The sequence below is a fragment of the Octopus sinensis genome, linkage group LG5, assembly GCF_006345805.1.
Source record: "Octopus sinensis linkage group LG5, ASM634580v1, whole genome shotgun sequence".
Taxonomy (NCBI): Eukaryota; Metazoa; Mollusca; class Cephalopoda; order Octopoda; family Octopodidae; genus Octopus; species Octopus sinensis.
In genome coordinates this window covers 104651095-104659261 of record NC_043001.1, presented here as the reverse complement: position 1 = coordinate 104659261, position 8167 = coordinate 104651095, and the positions used below count along the sequence as shown (strand labels likewise).

At 35.9% G+C, this 8167-nt stretch overlaps 1 protein-coding gene across 1 annotated transcript in view; it reads left to right on the top strand.

Moving 5' to 3' along the window:
• The first annotated feature begins 2574 nt into the window (after positions 1–2574).
• LOC115212235 overlaps positions 2575–8167 on the top strand; it is a 323796-nt gene continuing 318203 nt past the window's right edge. The window contains exon 1 of the mRNA XM_036502985.1: positions 2575–2721. The gene's annotated coding sequence lies outside the window, so the exon portion shown is untranslated. The remainder of the gene's footprint in view (positions 2722–8167) is intronic.

The following is an 8167-nucleotide window of genomic DNA, read 5'->3' as shown; positions in this document are numbered from 1 at the left end:
ACTCCCTCCACAACACTGATATCAAGAAATCCTCTTGCGAGCGTGACCTAGGCATCACTGTCAGCAGTGATTTGCGTTGGACAAAGCATATCTCTAAAATTGTCAAGAAGGCCGAGGGTGTCTTGGCATCACTCAGCAAGACTTTTGTTAGCCGCTCTCCAGCCATCTATTTAAAACTGTATACAGCTATGGTACGACCACACTTGGAATTCGCATCATCAGTTTGGAATCCCTATCTTGCTCAGAACATTGACCTCCTGGAATCTGTCCAGAGACGTGCAACCAAACGCATACCCTCCATCAGACACCTACCATATTCTGAGCGCCTTGTTTCCCTGGGCATGGATTCACTGAAGCTCCGGCGTCTGGCGACGGACTTGGTAAACACCCACAAGGTTATCAACCACCTCACCAACAATAACACTGAACACCTTTTTGATCTCCATGTGTCTAACACACGTGGACATGCCTACAAAGTCAGAAAACAGCACAGCTCCCATGACTTTCGGAAACATTTTTTCACGCTCAGGGTTGCTGAAGCGTGGAATAAACTGCCTGCATCAGTTGTTGACTGCCATGACACTGCATCCTTTAAGGCCCTCATGCTTCCCGAAATCCGTCGAAACTACACCTGATTATATATACACTTTAGATGAGTTGTAGTGCACCTGAGCACTGTACACAATTTTATTATTATTATTATATTATTATATTATTATTATTATTATTATTACTATTATTATTATTATTCAGTGGAAATAGCAGAAAATTGGTAACCCTGTCACGTCGTTATTTGACATCTCTGTTAATGACAAAGATGACTGCGCAGAGGTAGCTTATGAGCGAGCAGTTAGTCATTCAATTTCTCAATTATAACCTGTATCACCATGATACACTGTTTGGTCCGCTCTTTCATGACTGGCCGACGGTTAAACAACAAATAAGACACCAACGGAAGCACTTAGTGCTGCGTTGTTTTTCTCTCGTTTTCTTTCTTGTAAAATATATTTCTTTTCACTAAATTAAATATTTTAAATTATAGAAGTTTAAGCACGAATATTTAATCAGCATTACACAATTATTGCCTATTAATAAGACAACGAAAATGAACGCCACTTAATATAAGAACATTTACATGTATTGTAATTAAATCTCTTCTGGGTTCCTATCTAAATATTACACTAGAGAGAGATTCGGTGAGTAGAAAGAAGTGGAGACCAGTAAAGGCTACAAACAATTCATTTTGTCAGTGTTTCTTATGACAAAAATGGAACTGGCCCTGTGTTGATTTGAAAGGGGGACAGACAAATTGCCATGTTCAATAACGAGACAAGGGGGCGAGCTGGCAGAATCGTTAGCACGCTGGGCGAAATGCGTAGCCATATTTCGTCTGCTGTTACGTTCTGAGTTCAAATTCCTCTGAGGTCAATTTTGCCTTTCATCCTTTCGGGGTTGATAAATTAAGTACCAGTTATGTACTGAGATCGATGTAATCGACTTAATCCATTTGTCTGTCCTTGTTTGTCCCCTCTGTGTTTAGCCCCTTGTGGGTAGTAAAGAAATAGGTATTCCGTCTGCGGTTACGTTCTGAGTTCAAATTCCGCCGGGGTCGACTTTGCCTTTCATCCTTTCGGGGTCGATTAAATAAGTACCAGTTACGCACTGGGGTCGATATAATCGACTTAATCCGTTTGTCTGTCCTTGTTTGTCCCCTCTGTATGTAGCCCCATGTGGGCAGTAAAGAAATAGGATATGGCGTCTTCTACAAATTCCTTTGAATAAATGAATCCAAAATTTGGATTCAGGTGGAGGTAAAGAACACACACACCACCCATTTTCGGTGTAACCCCAATTTAACCCTAACCCTAAACGTAACCCTAACCCTAGCCCTAAACCTGACCTAACTCTAACCCTAAACGCCGAATACGGATGGTGTACGTATTCTTTACCTTCGCTCGGATTCAGTGTGAAAAATTACATCAATATAGCAAATGTGAAAATGGTCTCTTTATTTTAAAATTTCCAAATTTGTGAAAGTAATCGAAACGATACCAAGAATGTAATTCTGTTGTAGTTTTGCATGCTGGTTACGAAAATCGCATTCATTAAACTACATTAGAACTTCATTTTTTGAAAAACAATCTGATGAAAATTTAAAGTTGTTGGAAGAAAGTCAACAACATCTATCAGAGATAATTTGATCTTTTTTTTTAATCGTCCAAGAAGTCGAAGATAGAATTATATGTTGGCAAACTCTGTTTTTGTTTTCTCATTAATAAGGAGGTGTGGCAAAGTAGAGAATTTCATTAGTATCTTTTAGTGGCTTTTGTCAGTTTGAGAATCAGTAGGTCAAGTAATTTGTTGCTCCACAAATAAACTTGCTTGTGGTACACCTGAGCACTGTTTACAATAATTTCATTATTAAACTCGACAACTTCCCAACGAAATTCATGGCTGGTATTGTCGTCTGCTAAAAAAAAAAACTCTGCTATTGTTCAAATTAAAATCAAAGCCAATTTTTTCATACTAACTGAATATTTTCTCTTAAGAATTAACAAATTGAACCCGACTTAGGTAAACGAAGTATTATATCAACATAAACAAGGTGCGGGGAACGAAATTTAAAACTGAAAGCGAAATTTTATCGTTGTAACTGCCATTAACCGGTGTCAGCGAAGTACAGTTCCGCCATTGATTCCGTCAGCTTCAGTTGAGTGGAAGGTAAGAGTTTTTTTGATCGCTTAATTATGTTATTAATATTGATAATAATATTGATAATGATATTGGAAATTACATGATAATCTAATTTTACAAGTTTATATATAGCTACATTTCTGTAGTATAAAGTTGTCTCTAATTTCTGTAGTTTACCAAGTTTTGTTTGAAAGTATTTGTGTCGAGGGAACCAGGAAGTGAAGAAAGTTTGAACGATATTATAAACTTTTACGATAAATTTAAGGGAGAAGGGAATGGATGGGGTTGGAAAAGACTTTTTATTTTGGTATTAAATATGATTTGTGTGGAAGACAAGAAATTTACTTAGAAATATTTTAGTCATTTCATGGATTTCAATCCATAAATTTTCGAATGTCCTAAATAAGTTGTATGTCCGTAAACATATGAAGTTATAATATTTTGTTATTGCCCACAGGGGGCTAAACATAGAGGGGACAAACAAGGACAGACAATGGGATTAAGTCGATTACATCGACTCTAGTGTATAGCTGGTACTTATTTAATTTCATCGACCCCGAAAGGATGAAACGCAAAGTCGACCTCAGCGGAATTCGAACTCAGAACGTAATGGCAGACGAAATACCTATTTCTTTACTACCCGCAAGGGGCTAAACACAGAGAGGAGAAAAAAGAACAGACAAAGGGATTGTCGATTATATCGACCCCAGTGCGTAACTGGTACTTATTTAATCGATCCCGAAAGGATGAAAGGCAAAGTCGACCCCAGCGGAATTTGAACTCAGAACGTAGCGGCAGACGAAATACCGCTAAGCAGTTCACCCGCTGGGCTAACGAAACAAAATGGTGGTGAGCTGGCAGAAACGTTAGCATGCCGTGCTTGCTTAGTATTTCGTCTGTCTTTACATTCTGAGTTCAAATTCGGCCAAGGTCGACTTTGCATTCCATCCTTTCGGGTTCGATAAATTAAGTACCAGTGCGTACTGGGATCGATCTAATCGACTGGCCTCCTCTCCAAAAATTTGGGCCTTGTGCCTAGAGTAGAAAAGAATATTAAAACAAAATATCTTTTATATATCTCTTAAAAATTCACTGGATATATTAATCCCAGATTGCAGATTAGGTCACCGTAATTCAGTCATTGAAAAAAAAGAAAAAAGCTTTTTCTAGTAATTCGGCCCCACCCCTCATTTTCCCAACCAAAAATAAGGGGTTTGCGGCATTATTAGGCATCCGTAATGCATGGAAAGGAATATATATATAATTTCATTAAAAGATATCCATTTTCCTTAAAGTTACCAGTGAAAAAAAATCGGATCTTGTGAACTTTTTAAATCCCCCCCCCCCCCCACTTATGTTCCATGCAAAATCTTCTTGAACTTCTACATTTTAGATGTCAGAGATTATGAATATGCAAAAATAAAATTTTATTTCACCCCCACCCCACCCACCAGCAACTCCACCACCTGTTCCCCCCAATTAAAAATTTTGATTTTGTTTACTTTAAACAGATTGATGAACATATGCAAATCAAAATTAAATATAGACAAAAGCATTTAAGTGAAAAGAATTTGCATTTTATTTGTGTTTGCTATAAGTAATCATAAATGATAATTGAATGTAAATTAAATATACGCCATTTTATGAGAAACAAACATTAATGTTTTTAATAATTAATGCTATAAAGATTAAATGAGGGGCTCAAATTCCACCCCCTCTCCCAATTTTAAATTTTGAACTTTTTCAACCATACATTTCTTTTTGTCAACTAAATGTGGCGGTCCTATAGAAGATGGTGTTACTATTGTTTTTAGCCCCAGGAAGACATTCATATCTATATATCTATATGCTTATTGAATTTAAAATCTTGAAAACATGGTTTCTTGTGTATTCAGAATCTCCCGTCATCTAAAATATAGGGGGAAAAAATTTTGAAAAAAGTTTAAAAATTTTAAATTGTGTCAGTGTGGAGAATGAAATAAAAAAAAATTACTTTGCATATTTGTAATATCCAACATCTAAAATGTAAGAATCCGAAAAAAAAAAAATTTTTTTAAATGCATTTTTCCAGGAGAGGTGTGATTCTGTATTAGCCCCCTAAAGGAAATATAATGTGAAAATTTTGTTCAGAGTGAGGGGAGAGGAGACTTGGAGAATTTACACAAGCCAGTTTTGTTTCCTCATAACTTTCAGAAAAATGTCTATTTTTTTAGGCATACCTTCACAAATTTGTTTCCTCATAACTCCCAGAATATTTTTTTTTATGTTCACACTTCAGATTGTGTAAATCCCTAAGCAGACCAAGTGCAGATATGAATAGCATAAGGGAATCGGTATTAAGGAAGGATAGGAAAATATTTGATTTATAAGCCCTAAAATTCACCTCAAAATTGCCCACGGACATATGGTGTAGTGGTTAAGAGTGTGGGCTACTAACCCCAAGATTCCAAGTTTGAATCTAGGCAGTGACCTGAATAATAATAATAATAATAATAACAACATCAACATTGAAAATACCTTAGGAATGAGAACCCAGGTTCAAAATTTCCCCATGACACCTAATGAAGGCTGGAGGGTATATCAGCTGAAACGTTAACAACAAACAAGATGAGGACAAATAGCCATCAAATGTAAATAATGTATATCAGAATTTGTTATGAAATTTTTTTTTGAGGGTAGGGAGAGAAGTTTCATAAAATTCATGCAAGTTGGCTTTATTTCTTCATAAATTCCAGAAAAATGGAAATTTACCATTTTTTTTTTTAATCAGGACACTCACATCAATTGGATTTTTTTAGTCTTGGTGGGGATTTTTTCAATTTTATTTTTCACCACAGCCTTCGAAATTATATAGTACCACCCTCCAGCTAATGTTTTGGGCAAAGCATGCTAAAAAACCATGGGAGAAACCTTTTTGCAAATATATATATATATATATGTTCAGATGAAAAAGTATGTGATTCAAGGGAGATTTGACTGTTGTTTCTAGTATATCCCATGAACACCTTACTTGTTTCTTTATCACTTTCACATGCTTTGATGTCTTTCAATTTTTTCTCCCGATAAACACATTTTATGGTTTGATGATTGGGAAGTATCACATGTGGGCCATTGCTGGGATATAAGCAAAAGAAAAAATAATAATTGTAATTTAAATTCCCTGACCTCCAATCGAGTTAAGCTGCACTCCTGTCCAACTACTTTTCTCCAACCAGTTGCCATGATTGACCACTAAATATACAAGTTTTTTTTTATTCTCTCTGTTTATTTCTTCGTATTCCTTTCTGTTGAAGAGCATAGGCTCGAAACATAAAATACTTTCTCACCTTCCTGAGCATTAAACTAACACACCTGCTTGTTGTTTATACACCTGTCTTCGTCTATTGTTTTTCTGTAAATTTCAACTAAGAAGAAATACATATTTACTGATTGGTATTAATCCTGAGAAAGTAAAACTATATGTTCAGTAAGTTCCATATAAAATTTTTTTAATGTTTATTTGTAGCAGAACAGTGAAAAAGACAGTCACATGCACACACACACACACATACACACACATATAGTGCACCTGAGCACTATACACAATAATTTCAGAGTGAGATGTCAGAAACAAGTTACAAAAGATGGCCATTACATATAATTCCTTTATTAGAGCAAAATTTGGCTTACAGCTGTTTCCAGCAGTCATTATAGGTACATTACTGATAGGTTTACTCAACTGGTCTATTGATCAATTAAGGAAAACTATCAGTAGAACGTATCCTACTTTCTATGCTCTAAGTTATATATTTTAATAATTACTGGTATTTTTATATATTATATATGTAAAGCATAATCTGTTAGACACATATGTATATTGTTATAATTGTTTTTTTAAATAAATAAATAGACATAATATAATGTCTAAAAGTTGATGAATACCACCTCTTGATCCCCTCCATTTTCTTATTGCTGTATATGTATGTATGTGTGTGTGCGTGTATGTATGTATGTATGTATAATATAGGACAATCAGTTGTCATAATAATGCTGTTCCGGATGCTGGAGTTAAAAGCTACTCGACATCTCATCAGTTATTAAGACAAAAGCACTTTTTATAAATTCCATTATTTCCATAATATCAAGGTCTTGTTCATTCTTTTGTTGTCATTTTATGGTGCAAGGGTGGCTGTGTGGTAAGTAGCTTCCTTACCAACCACATAGTTCCGGGTTCAGTCCCACTGCGAGGCACCTTCGGCAAGTGTCTTCTACAATAGCCTCGGCCGACCAAAGCCTTGTGAGTGGCTTGGTAGACGGAAACTGAAAGAAGCCTGTCGTGTATATCAGTGCTTTTCAAACTTTTTGCTGAAGCGGAACCCTAAGGAAACATTCCACTGGCTCGAGGAACCCCTGTGCAATAATTTAATTGTCTTATGCACAGGAGAATTAAAAATTACTGTCGATTTTAGCATTTTTGTAACTTCTTGCGGAACCCCTGGACTGTACTGGCGGAACCCGAAAGTGCCGCGGAACCCTGGTTGGAAACCACTGGTGTATATGTATATATATGTGTGTGTGTGTGTGTGTTTTCCCCCCTCCCCTAACATCACTTGACAACCAATGCTGGTGTGTTTAAATCACCGTAACTTAGCGGTTTGGCAAAAGAGTCCGATAGAATAAGTACTAGGCTTGCAAAAATAAGTCCTGGGGTCGATTTCTTCGGCTAAGAACGGAGCTCCAGCATGGCCGCAGTCAAATGACTGAAACAAGTAAAAGAGTGTAATATATATATATATATATATATATAATTAAATAAGGGTAGAAATTGATATTAACTAATTAAAACCAGTGCTTTAGTATATTTAAAAAAATCCGAAGATTAAAATTTTTTTACATACAAACTTTAGAGGATTGACCACTAAAAGTGGACAGCCTGTATACTAGAAATAGACGTCAAAATCGCCATTTTCCACGGAGAATGTGTTCTCAAGAAAAAATTCGGTTTTTTTGCTGAATTTTTTCTTGAGAACGCATTCTCCGTGGAAAATGGCGATTTTGACGTCTATTTCTAGTATGCAGGCTGTCCACTTTTAGTGGTCAATCCTCTAAATTTTGTATATATATATATATATATATATATATATTGGCCTACTCGCTTAGCCAGCGGGATGGCGTCATTCGAAGGCTAAAATAATGCGAACGCATTGTGACCAGCGATGTGTAACATCTGATGGTCTGGTCGGTCACGTGATATATATATATATATATATATATAAAATAAATATAAGAGAGTGGTCACTATATGGCTCACTCTAGCACCAGTTAATCCAAAAGGTGCAATATATCGTTTTGTGTTCTTTTGGTTCGACAACTCTTTAATACAATACATACTATGCAAGGGAGATAATTCAGGATGTCTTTAAGTTCTTCATGTGCCTGCGCATACAACGCGCACTATTTTTTGAAAATCAATGAACGATTGTATTAATTTCCA